The sequence below is a fragment of the Pseudophryne corroboree genome, chromosome 3, assembly GCF_028390025.1.
Source record: "Pseudophryne corroboree isolate aPseCor3 chromosome 3, aPseCor3.hap2, whole genome shotgun sequence".
NCBI classification, from domain to species: Eukaryota; Metazoa; Chordata; class Amphibia; order Anura; family Myobatrachidae; genus Pseudophryne; species Pseudophryne corroboree.
This window is the reverse complement of record NC_086446.1, coordinates 283,021,205-283,034,777: the sequence shown is the minus strand read 5'-3', so window position 1 is coordinate 283,034,777 and position 13,573 is coordinate 283,021,205.

Here is a 13,573-nt window from a genome sequence, read left to right as displayed (position 1 = left end):
ATACCCCTTTTACACCTTGTTCCTGTGTGCAGCCTAGGTCACTGAACATGGGTTTCAAGCCATAGTGGTTTGAAACCAGCTCACGCCGCTGGCTGAATCCGTGATATTGTCGGGGCTTACCTTTGTCTGCGTTTGGAGATGACATGGGGCCTAATTCAGACCTTATCGTAGATGTGCTAAACTTAGCACATCTACGATCAGCTTCTCTGACATGCGGGGGGACGCCCAGCACAGGGCTAGTCCGTCTCGCATGTCAGACCCTGCCCCGCAGAACAAGTACAAAGGCATTGCACAGCGGTGATGCTTTTGTACTTGAAGAGTAGCTCCCTACAAGTGCAGCTCCTGTGCGGTGGCAGGGAGCTACTCATCGCTGTGAGGGTTGCAGCGGCTGCGTGTCATGTCACGCAGCTGCCGCGGCCCGCCCCCCCCCCCCACAGTCCGGGCACGCCTGGGTTGCCCGGACTGTGTCCCTAAATACCGCCAGCCCACCACCTCCCGCCCAGCGAACGCCTCTGCCTGGCGCCAGCGCATGCGCTGTACAGACCTGATCGGCTGCTGCACAGCACCGATCAGGCCTGAATTAGGCCCATAATCTCCAAATGCCAGGACTATGGTTCTCCCTCTGCAGTGAAGTTCACACTGCCCTGTAACCCAGGTTGTATTCCCAGATCAATGGACCTGGGTTAGCCCTTTCACACCGAGCCACGACCCAGCAATAACTCCGATATTTGCAGTGGTGTGAAAGGGGTATAAGTAACAAGGAGTGCTCCCTCCGCTGTTAACTGAAGCTGAGATCGAACTTGCGCTTGGCCTTTGGTACTCTAGGACTTGAATCAAGCTCTATGGAAGAGCCATGGACAGCATGTAATATTCACAGCCGCAGTCACCCCACCGGAATTGTCTGGTATGGCAGATGAGGGAATAGCTGCACTCACTAGGTCACGCCTGCCTGCTGCAGAAAGTTTGATCTCTTCTCTGCTCCCTGAATGACATGTGTGATGACATAGGGGGTCGTTCTGACCCGTTCACATGCTGCTTTTTTTTGCAGCGGTGCAAATGGGTCCATGTCGTTGCCCGGTGATGGCTGTCACCAGGCAGCAACGAGATCAACGAGGAAAGCGTTCGCTGTGGCAAAGACAAAAAGATTGACATCAGGAAGGCATTCCTGGGTGGCAACTGACCGTTTTCTGTGACTGGTGAGGAAAACGCAGGCGTGTCCATGCATTGCAGGGCGGGTGTCTGACGTCAATTCCGGAACCTGACAGGCTGAAGTGATCGCAGTGGCTGAGTAAGTTGAGAGCTACTCAGAAACTACACAAAACGTTTTTGTCCAGCTACCCTGCACATGCCTTCGCACACTTGCAAAGCTAAAATACACTCCCCCATAGGCGGTGACTATCTGATCGCACGGCTGCAAAAAGTTGCAGCGTGCGATCAACGCGGAATGACCCCTGTAAACGCTGGTTTACTTACAGTACTAAAAAGCATATACCTTAAACACACTTGATACACTTTAATATTGAGCCGCTGCGGCCGCGGTAATTGACCTTTCAGCTTTATGTTATTCACAAACCTTACGTACACAAAGTCGCACAGTGTACGCACTGCGTATGTATGCCTAAAGGGTGTAGTGACTACACAGTTTGCGTACACAGGCCTATACACTGTTAGCACAATGCGGCAGCCCGAGTGGCTGTAAATACACTTTAATACCTTAGCAGGGAAAGGAAACATGACACCAGTTTGTATTTAAAATGCCGGGTTCCGACACCACAACATATTATTACTGAAAGGGGGTTGCAATAACAAAGCAATACAATACAATAGAATAATGGCTACAGTCAATGGCACATACGTGTTTGGTTTTGTCGCCTGTGCTTCCCAGTCTGGTCCTCAGTCATCTGGGTAGATAACCTTTAGAGTCTGTAATAGTGAGCTGGCATGCAGCTGGCTCTTTATACAGTAGATCAAAACATAATACAATAGACACTGTGCGCTCTTCTTCCATTGGTTTGGGTGTGGGACATATCCTGTGCACCGGGGATCATTGGTCAGATCAAGAAGTGGGTGATGGCTAAGACTTGAGATGTGATTTCTGTTGTTTGCATCTGAGTTCCCAGCCCATGACCAGTTAAACCCATCACATTAATCATACATACATCTGGTATCATTAATAACTTAATGTGGTAATATATGATACTATTCTTATTCCCACCAGATTAATGTTTACGCGACTCTGAACAATGGGGGTCATTCCGAGTTGATCGCTCATTGACGATTTTCGCTATACTGTGATTAGTCACTTACTGCGCATGCGCAAGGTTCGCAGAGCGCATGCGCTTAGTTATTTTACACAAAAGTTAGGTATTTTACTCACGGCATAACGAAGCTTTTTCATCGCTGTGCTGATCGTAGTGTGATTGACAGGAAGTGGGTGTTTCTGGGCGGAAACTGGCCGTTTTATGGGAGTGGGCGAAAAAACGCAGGCGTTCGAGTTGCAAAACGCAGGAGCGGCTGGAGAAACGGGGGGAGTGGTTGGGCAAATGCTGGGTGTGTTTGTGATGTCAAACCAGGAACGAAAAGGACTGAGCTGGTCGCAATGGTTGAGTAAGTCTGGAGCTACTCAGAAACTGCTAAGAAATTTCTATTCGCAATTCTGCTAATCTTTCGTTCGCACTTCTGCTAAGCTAAGATACACTCCCAGAGGGTGGCGGCTTAGCGTGTGCAATGCAGCTAAAAGCAGCTAGCGAGTGAACAACTCGGAATCACCCCCAATATGATCTCACACATGATATGATTATCTATTTCCATCCCCAAGATATACATATATCCACATATATCCATATACTCATATATATATATATATATATATACACATACACACACATACTCCTGCTATTACAATTTGTTAGTAATTATATATATATATATATATATATATATATACAAATATATACATCTCCAAGAGTTTAGACTATGAATGTTATTTACTTAGATTTCTAAATGTCTGGTTTGTATTTTTGTTAGCAATTGCTAATTGAGTTTCTTCCTCAGCCTGGGTACCTGGGTATTGTCTGTTTGTTTGTCTTGTCTTCAGGTAAGACAATGACAATCCAGTACTTATTGTTTTTGATAGAAACTAGGCTACCATAGAATAATAGGTTTAAACAAAGGTGTTTGCCTTCTTCATAGAATTTCAAAGCTTTGTGTAAATAAGGCCATTGTATTTGAGTCTCTGGGACTTTAATTTATGTGTGACCGATCTTCATGCTATTTAGAAGAGGAAGCAGACAGTGGGGGATTTATGCAATATATGGATTAGATATATGATATGTCTTTGTGGCTTTTCCATGCGAGTACAAATTCCACTGTAATTACTCATGCTCTAATGCACAGTACCGTGGAAGCGACCATACGCAAATTGCGAATATGTGCACGCACGGCCGAATACGTATGCACACGGAGGCCATCTATGTGGTGTTTGTACGTAATGTGTGTACTGTAATATTTTCTGACTTCGACAGTCCACCCTTTGGCAGTCATCAATAACTGCCACTAACTAATCAAAAAACAGGAAAAATATTACCTATACAATATATACAAAAGCTTGGATGATCGGGGGAGAGTTGTAGGTGGGAAATGTATGACCTAGTGGGATAGTAAAAAGCATGTATGTATGAATCCATGTCTGAGGGGCATGTATCATCGTGCCGTAAATGTTCTAGATAAGCTTCGAGGTATTGTTAAGTATACATTAATTCCTTCTCATCCCGTATTAAGGGTCTGTAAATGCGCCAACAAACACTATCGAGCTATTTTCGGCTTCTTGTTCCAACAAATGGGGTGCACATTTAGTTGATGATACATGGAGGGGGAACATATGTGAGTGCTAGTATATGTGGATATCACCTATCGACTATGTGTACCATTAACTGGAGGTTGAAGAGATGAAGATAAGTCACATATATAAAAATACATTCACATAAACATTTTGGGTAGGGCTGACGTCTTTTCCAGTTGGATGTATCTGGGCAGAGGGGGAGACAACGAAAAACGGGTGAAAGAAACAGGCCATGAAATTCATTTGAAATCCTTATCATAACGCTGTCTCTATGGATGGATCGTAGATTAAATCTGCTGCTATAACAGTGCCCTCGCTCCTTAGACTCATCAAATTTGTGCCGTGCTTGCGCCGCATTAGAATTTGAGCACACCTAAATATCAAACCAATAATTATGATGACTCCCATGATACAAAGGAGAAACTTCCCCACACTCATAATGACATTTTGAGCCCACTCTCCTAAACCTGAGAACCATTTGCGTGGGTTCAACCATGAGATCCAGCCGGTCAGTTCATTACTCACAGTCACTAAGGTAAGGTTGTGTTTCCTCCTGAACTCCCACTTCAACTGCAAGATCTCGTCCATCTTCTGATCAATGATCTCCGTTGGGTCGTCAGTGCTGTTCGTAATATATGTACAGCACTTCACACCATATTGAGTTGCCAGAGTAACACAGTACCCACCTGTCATGGCTGTGACATAATTAAGGACCATCCTGTGCTGAATCAGTTCCTTCTTGTAGGCTTGTAACTCCCTTCCTGCGTACCTGAAGGTGTCATCATACATCTCAGTGATATTATCTATCAAGTTCGCTAGCGCATGGATATACTTATAATTTATAGTTCCTCTGGCGGTACGGGTGATGTCTAATGCGAGAAGGAACTGAATCCCGGTGGATTCGTGGATCAAATCAGAGGCTGCATGCTCTGCCCTATCTATGAGGTGTCTCTTGATGATGTGTTCATAGTGAGTATGAGTATAAGGAGCCTGAGCACTGCGGTGAACGTCTTTCATTTTATAATGGGTTATGGTCATGACCTCCGGTAGTACTCTCCCAATATAACACAATCCCTCTGAGCTCGGGGCAAGCCACTTGTACGCCTTCCTCCCACATATGAAATAGGCATCATCTGGGAGAACATAGGGGACAAAATATAACATCACCATATTACAAATTTTCCAAGTAAAGAAACCAAACCCTAGTTCTCCCATCTGCTCAGTACAAGTATCGGGATGGATGATATGAGCACAATACCCTGACGATACTCTTCCAACCCACATGATCTTGCTTCCACGGGTATACCTATACCAAAAATACCTCCCACTGTTGGCTATTTAGCGTACAAGTTCAGCAGACAATATCCCTTCACAGTGCCTCCGAGCTCCATGACTACCAGAGCGCTTACTGATACCAGCCTTTACTTGAGTGATGTGCTGCTCCTGAGATCCTACAAATTCATACTCACCATCAGAACCCATTCGAGATCCCTGCTCGACCTCTCTGGGACCCTCACCAAAGCAAATTGTCCTGATCAAAAACAGAATTACTAGTAGAACCCGAAACGCAGTCTCTTGTGATAGATCCATTTCATTAGGAGAAAGAAGGAAAATAAGAAGGAGAAAAGAAAGGAAAATGCAGGGGGAGGTGTAAAAGAAAATGGTGCGACAACCGTTCTAGATCTTGTTGCTCTCTGTGCTCAGGTGCCTTTCAACAGTCCTGCCTCTCAACTTTCCCGGAACAAACACTCTAGTGTCTCTTTGCCTTGCTCTTTGAACGCACAGTTCACTTTGAACTCAGTTACCAAACTACTTTGTCACGAGTTATCTCCGGGTCAGCAACCTTCTTGCAGTGAGAGGAGTGGACCCAAGTCTCTCTTTTGGCGACCTTCAATGCTGTCTTGCTGGTTAACAAGACTTGATATGGTCCTTCCCACCTGTCTATGAGGCAACGTGAGCGTAAGAGATTTAAAATCATCACATAATCCCCAGGCTCAATGTCATGACAATTACTGTTCGGTAGGTCAGGAATCACCAGCTTTAAATGTATTTGTTGATTCCTCAGCTGCTGGCTCATCCCAACCAAATATTTCACAGTCACTTCATTATTACATTTCAAATCTTCCTGGGGGGTCTATCGTTACATGAGGTTGTCGACCAAAAGAATTTCAAAGGGTGATAAGTTAAGTGGAGACTTGGGAGTGGTTCTGATGCTGTACAACACTAGTGACAAAGCTTCTGGCCACAACAACCCTGTTTCAGCCATTACTCTGCTCAGCTTTTTCCCATCAGTTTGCACATGACCTGAAAGACTTCACCTGTAAAATAGGTACCCCTATCACTTTCAATCATTCCAGGGATACCATATCTACACACAAATTCCTGCACTATTTTATTTGCAGTGAACGTAGCAGTATTTGCGGCAGCAGGGAACGCTTCTACCCAATTGGATAATACATCAATACAAACTAACACATATTTTATATTCCTCCAGGGTGGTAACTGTATGAAGTCGATTTGTATTACCTGAAAAGGTCAGTCTGTAGGAGGGATATGGAATGGCTCTGTTGGTATTGTCTTTCCAATATTCTTCCTCAAGCTAGTAAAACATGTCATTGCTCTCTTACCTGCATGAGAATAGAATCCTGGCGCGCACCAGTAGGTTCTCCTCAGCCTGCACATACCCTCTTTGCCTAGATGAGTCAGACCGTGTGCCACCTCAGCTAGACTTGGAAGGTATGCTCTGGGGGCTACTGACTTACCGTGTCCTCCTGTCCACAGTCCTGAGGACTCCTGGTCATACCCTTTTGTCCTCCAGACTGCCTTTTCCTGTAGGGAACACAAATTTTGCATTTTAATTTACTATAGTGTGTTATCCGTTGTGTGAAGTAAACCTTTTTGGGATGAGAGAAGAGAGAGGAAAAAATAGTAAATAAAAAAAAAAAAGAAAATGTCAGGTTTGGCATTCACCAACAGGCTGTCACACCATCGTGCATATCGGTCTCTGTACACAGTCTCTCTTCACCAGTACTCTTATTCTCCACCCTTTGTGCATGACCAGGCACACTGCATTAATACTGGTGTCCTTATGTCCTTATGCTGGTGAGATATACTGGATTTGGGCAGAGCTCTGAAGGACCGATTATGCATGTGGCGTTTGAACTGTTATCGGGTCCATGTATTGTACCCTCCTGTCGGTGAATGTAAGAAATGAGGAGGAAACTTTGAAGGAAAATCAAATAGAGGTTAGTAACAGATAAGTTTGTAGAGGCAAAGAGGATTTTATAAAATTTGACAACTGGAATGGGCACTATGGGGAAGTAATTCTCTACTGTCTATACCCCTAAAAAAATTCTATGTGTCATATCTCTACTGGGACTATCCCAGCCATTAATCCAGTGTCCTGTCCATCCTAAATTCATAGGGAACCCGGTATCTGTGAGATAATTTTCTCTACCTGTGATGGACATGCATTTAGAACAGTGAAATGCAACATTAGTCTTCGTGGGTATCCAACATACTTTGTGCTTCCTGGGCGGGAGCACGCTATGTTTATACCATCTCTAACAAAACTCCTGTTAAGTTAATCAGGGGCCTGCTAGAGAAAGAAGCAAAAGTTTAGAGGCCTCATCTTAACTCCAGCAAGTTTTGTCAAAAGGGTAAAGTTGCATTTATTCCGTTCTTTCCATTAACCGAATCTGTATTTTCTATGTGGCTCGTGATTCCTTACTATATGTCCCTTGATCCCGTCTATGTGTTTAATAATGTTGCTTGTTTTCTCTGTCTAGGGGTCTATATTGACTATGTGTTCTACTACTCCTACAGTCTCTGGCAAAATGCCCTTTATTTCTAAAAATGTAACATATTATCGGTCTTTTCTTACTACCTGGGTTTTGGGGTTTAGGCTGATGAGGTTTTGCTGCAAAAGCCTGTAGACTTACTGTCATCAGTTTATCCTCCTGTTGTTTCCTGTGCCTAGCAACATTCTCGTGGTGTTCCATTGCGCACTCTCTAAGACAAGCTACTGTGGACCCTCTCCAATTAGGCAAAAATTTTGTACCCTGTCCCTTACTGCCTTATTGAGTCCGTCCATTAGCACAGAGACAGCCATCTCCCTGTAATTCGCATCGTTCCCTATATCTGATATCCCAATGTATCTATCCATTATTTGCAGAGCCCGATGAAAATATTCAGATGCCATTTCATTTTCCCTCTGTTTTATGGAGAAAATTCTTCTCCACTTAACAGTAATGGGGAAATACAACTCTAGTTGCCTGTTAATTTGTTCCACATTCTCCTGATTGTGTTCGTTAGTCATAGGACCATCCGACTCTAATCTACAATCAGTGATACATTTTTGTGTGTCACTATTAGGACACTATTAGCACGCTTTTAAAAGTATACGCCAATCTTTGTTAGCTGGATCAAGAGCATTACCCAGATCTCTGATAAACTTCTGACATCTGGCTAAATACTTCCGGGGATCGGGGAATTCTGAAATTATTGACCGCAGCTCAGCTCTAGACCACGGGCAATACATTGCATTATTCCTGGTGATGATTACTCCCTGTCTATCGGTTCCCCCATTAGGAGTTACTATTTCCAAGACAGGATGTAATCCTACCATTCCATTCCTAATCTGTTTGCTGTAAGGTGTTGTTGTCTCTGTGCAATGACCCGTCTCACACTTACCGGTAGCTGTGACCTCACCAGTTCTTTCAGTGGGGAATACTGTTACTGCTCTAACTGGATGGACAGGCCCCACCTGAGTTTCCTGCCAGGTGACTGCCTGAATGAGAGCTGCAATTTGGCTGGGTCCTTCATCTTCCTGTGACCTATAACCTTAAAAAGACTTCAAAACAGAATACATCTTGCAAAAATTAGGGTTAATACATTTCTCTTGCATTATACTATCATTCATAGATATACCATTGACTGTAGCCATCTCTTCCCTCTCGACCTGTGTCGATAATGGTGTGTTTGTGTTCTCATTCCTGCTAGGTTTGGAACCTGCTGCGCGAGCTATTTCCTTTTGCACATCCCCCTCTTGCTGCCATAAATTTAAACAATCTGTATGTCTAATCCTTTGTTTTCTGGATTTTATCAGACTTATCCTTATCCTTAAGTTCTGCAATACCTCTGGTTCAAAACTGTCCACCCTATTGAATTCATTGCAAAAAGCCTCCGTGTGTGAACCATATTTTTCACACATAATAAACCTTACTGGCCCTTTTGGTCGCAATTCTGACCTTCTCGGTCCCACTTCTTCAGCCTGAACCCTAGCTACGAAACGCTCACTGCTTGTGCAATTTGATTCCATCAGAGAATTTTTGCCAATAAACGCAATCCCCAATGCACACTGCAAATAAACGGTGAAAGACACCTAGCGCTTTCACTCGCTCCTTCTCCGCTGAGTACCACGACTCACTCCAATAGAGAACACCGCGTACCCAGTGAGGCCCTATTGGTTTCTATTTACTGGAAGTGTTAGGAGTGACTTACCTTTTCCAGCAAATATCCACCGCTGGAGATTTTTCTGAGAGAGACCAGCAAAAACTCCCTATACACTTTTTATACACAAATCACGCTTGCGTATGCTCTACACAGCGCTAATGATACCGCGATTTTACGCAAAAGCTCGTAAAAAGGGGTATCAAGTTGCGCTATATATCGCACCCACAAACGCGCGGTCCAATCGCACAGCGTATAGGTACTTGTTACCTATCTGCCGTACAACCAATGCATGTTGACCAATAGTGGTCGACCTAATGACTGTCGACCTAAGTGTTTTCAACCTAAAGACAATATCCCAGGAGCAGGGTGTGTGAGTCTATGGGGCAGCGAGTGAGGGGGGGATGCCAGAGGAAATTCTCGCCCTGGGCTCCACTTGTTCTAGAACTAGCCCTGAAATAAATATATATATATATATATATATATATATATATATAAATATAAAGAGAGAAAGGGAGAGTGAGAGAGAGAGAGAGATACAGTATATATGCTGTACATAAAGGCATCAGCCTTTTACCCAATTTTCATAATACTCCCATGTATGAAAAGAATAACTTATTTTCATGCATTTTACTAAACATTCATAGAAGCTGAGATTTACCTCCATGCACACCAACCAACAACTGAGCCACAGTTTAAAGAATTTACCTCCTAAAAGACAGACAGTCCTAGATATGAGCAGCCTCAGGCAAGGAATGATAAATTCAACCACACATAAAAAATCCACAGGATAATGTGTATTGCTGTGTGTATAATCTACACAGCTGGTATACTTAGCACTTTGACAAGAGATGCTGACTGGGAGGTTAAACACGTTCTGTAAATTTATTAAACTTTTTAAAGAAACCAGTCTGCATTCCAATGTCACCTCCTTGCACAAGTCACAATATTTCTTACATTCTACAGCACTAAGTATTGCAGGTAACAGCAGTGACAGGCCCCAGTGTCTAGAGGCCAATGTATGATGATATTAGTCTCAATACCAATAATCCCACAATGATATGCAAAAGGTACTGTGGTGAGAGGGGTTGTCTCTCACCTGAATTGCCCACATCTTTGTGGGATCAGCTCCCTCAAAGGAAGAGGAACGCAAAGCATGTGCACTCTGCAGTAGCAATGGAGGTTTGGAATTCTGGGTTTTCCAGGTTGCTCAGAGTCAGCTGGAAATCATAATCAGGGAACAGGAAGAGTTTAGAACTCCCATTCACCCAGAATTCTGTGCACTGATGCCAAATAGTGGCCAGTTAGTAGGCCGGGACTGATGTTATTAGCTGTGCCAGAGGAGCATAGCAAATTGTGGCTGCATGCCACTGCAGCAGAGTGACTGTTAAGCACGTTAGTGCTGGGACATTTGTGTGCACCTGTCTGTTTAATTTCATCTGCCTGTCTGCCCAGGCTTATACCTATAGATGTTATAGTGCAGTGTCTGCTGCCATTAAAGACACTGCTTCACCATGAATTTGCCTGTCATGAGTCCTCATTTCTATAACTCTGTTACAGTACGTATACACATACAATTATGTACATAAAAGAGCAATAAAAGAGCAAAGTACATACCTGGTCAGGAGCTAGTCAGACTCAATGGGCAAATACTGATGGAATATACCTCAGCTGGTCTCCAATGTTTATCTGCTTGGTGTTTATATAAAGTCTGAGCATTACACTTCTCCAATATAGCATGATTTTCAGCAGCCAGTACTTATGACTCTGAGTGGTCTATTCATGAAGCAGTGAAAAATGTGGAGAAGTGAGTCAGTGGAGAAGTTACCCATGGCAACCAATCAGCATTGAAGTAACATTTATAATTTGCATACTATACAACTGTACGGAGCGGCTGATTGGGTGACCATGGCAACTTCTCCACAGGTTCACTTCTCCACTCTTTTCACTGCTTCATGAATAGACCCCTCAGTCTGCCTATCAGACTGGTGATGGCACAGTATGCTAAGGAAAATTCAGTTGAATCTGAAAAGCTTTACAGATGACTTAGCAGAAGTGTGCTCTGAAATGTGTTTCCCTTTCCTGTACAGTAGATCTTGGACCTCATATAATTGAAACATATGCTTAGGGAATAATTATGCAGTCTGTGGGGCCTATGGAACAAACTGCACCATTTCTTGTGTACGTGTCCACCACCACCCGAAAATGAAACTGCTGTGAAGATGTAAGCTCAGCAATTAAATGGATAAAAATCTCTCTCCATGGTCCTTGAGTAAGGAGAAGTTTATAGCAGATTCAATGAACATTGTCATGGAGTTTTCATTTAGAAGCAGACTGGGCATCCATATACTTATTTATTTATTTATTTATTTATTTATTTACTTACATATCCTGCACCATCAACAATGTACTGTTATGAGAACAAAGGTTGTGGTCCTTCCAATATGACCAGTGACACAAGAGGTACAATTTCATTTTGAGATGATCATGTAATGTTTTAAAAGCAGTGGCCATTTGTATGCATATGGGAGAAACAGTTTCTGCATTATATATAGATATAAAATGGTTACTTATCAGATTTTGCTAGAAATGACTCAAATTGCTGGAACAGAGCACTGTACTACGTTTCGGTGATAAAATGCTTCCTAAAGCTAACCTACAGACCGTCTGTAACAGACGTCCACCACCACAAAGAGTATGTTTCAGTAGCGTGAGAATATTGACAATCACTTGACTCCTTTAAGATCAGTCTTCAATGGCCTGAGTCTTTGTTGCGCTTGCCCCCCCCCCCCCCGTAATTCTGCTGGCGGGATCCCGGGGGGCTGGTATGCTGACCGCCGGTATTGCCAGCACCGGTCTCCCAGCCCCAACCCCTGTTTACAAGTGCAAACCACCCATCGGGCTGTAAGATCTGTAGTGTCTGAAGGCCCCCCAAACCCCCATGGCTTACTTACCTTAAGCTGTTTTCTTGTGTACCCTCAGCATTGGCAGGATTCCCCTTTGAGAATGACAGCAGCATTGCAGCGACGCTGCTGGGTGCAGACATGTAGTCAGGTGCTGATTGCTGCTGGAGATCCGGGATCCAGAGGCATAGAGTCAGGGCTATGAGGAGCGGCTGAGTGGGCGCCCCTCAGGAGTCATAGATACATCTGCCTCCTATGTGCCGTCACATGACTTGATATTACATGTGTCGGCATGGAGGAATCACTGAGACACTGTGTGGTACAGCCTGATAGTAGCGGCTGCACCTGATTAGACCGGCTGCAGCAGCCAGTGCAGTGTAAAAGGAGGAGGTCGCATACAGATACATCTTTCAATTTTTGCTAGAATTCAGTGGCACCCTCCAGGGGCCAGCACCCTTAGGCAGCTGCCTAATGGTAGAGCCGGCCCTGGCTGCCCCGGCGGCCATGTTATGATGGACAATCTGCTCCCCCTTAGGGCTGGTACAATATCTAATGGTGTGACTTTTACATGGCAAAATCAACCTGGTTTTGCTATGTAAATGATTGCCACTTTAAAAGAACAGGAGAATTCTCCCAAAATCTCTCACTTTCTGATTCTCACACCCTATTACATTCCCCCTGGAATATCAATGGGATTGATACAGAGTTGAATGCGTAATTAGTTACTCCTGAACTACATGCATGGAAAGAAATGTGTCTGTAATCAGTACACTTGGTTTTATAGCTGTCCTCATTACCAGTGCACACCTGTATCAGCCTTATGTCTGTCAAAAAACAGACGTAATTGTGCAAACGAACTCTGCAAAGCCTGCAATTCGTCAAAATATGCCCAGTTACACTCCTTCATTTGCAAATGGAGACATGTTTTGGTTTGTGTATGACCCTGGATCACATGTATTTCTTTCCAAAGGATGCGCAGAGCAAAAACATGCAAGACACGCTCTACAAGCGAGCTTACAGTGCATAAACTGTGTAACATGGATTACTGTGCAGTGGAAAAATTATTCAACGCCAATGTCTGGTGGTGGCGCCAAAGTGACTTTATATCTGTGTTCCCTTTTTTATTACCCACCACTACCTGTACTTACTCTAAACAGTTATTAAAAAAAAAAACCTGCATATTTTCAGAAATTAGTCAAACGTTATGGTCCCAAAGAAATTTAGAAAGCAAATTACAAAACACTCCTTCATTAAGAAGTATTTAAGATGTGGAATTATGAAAAAAAGTTTAAAATGTAAATTTTTTTGAAAAATTCTGTAAAAACAACTAAACACTATTTCTGATTGGACCTCTTGGTGAACTATTGTGTCAATATCA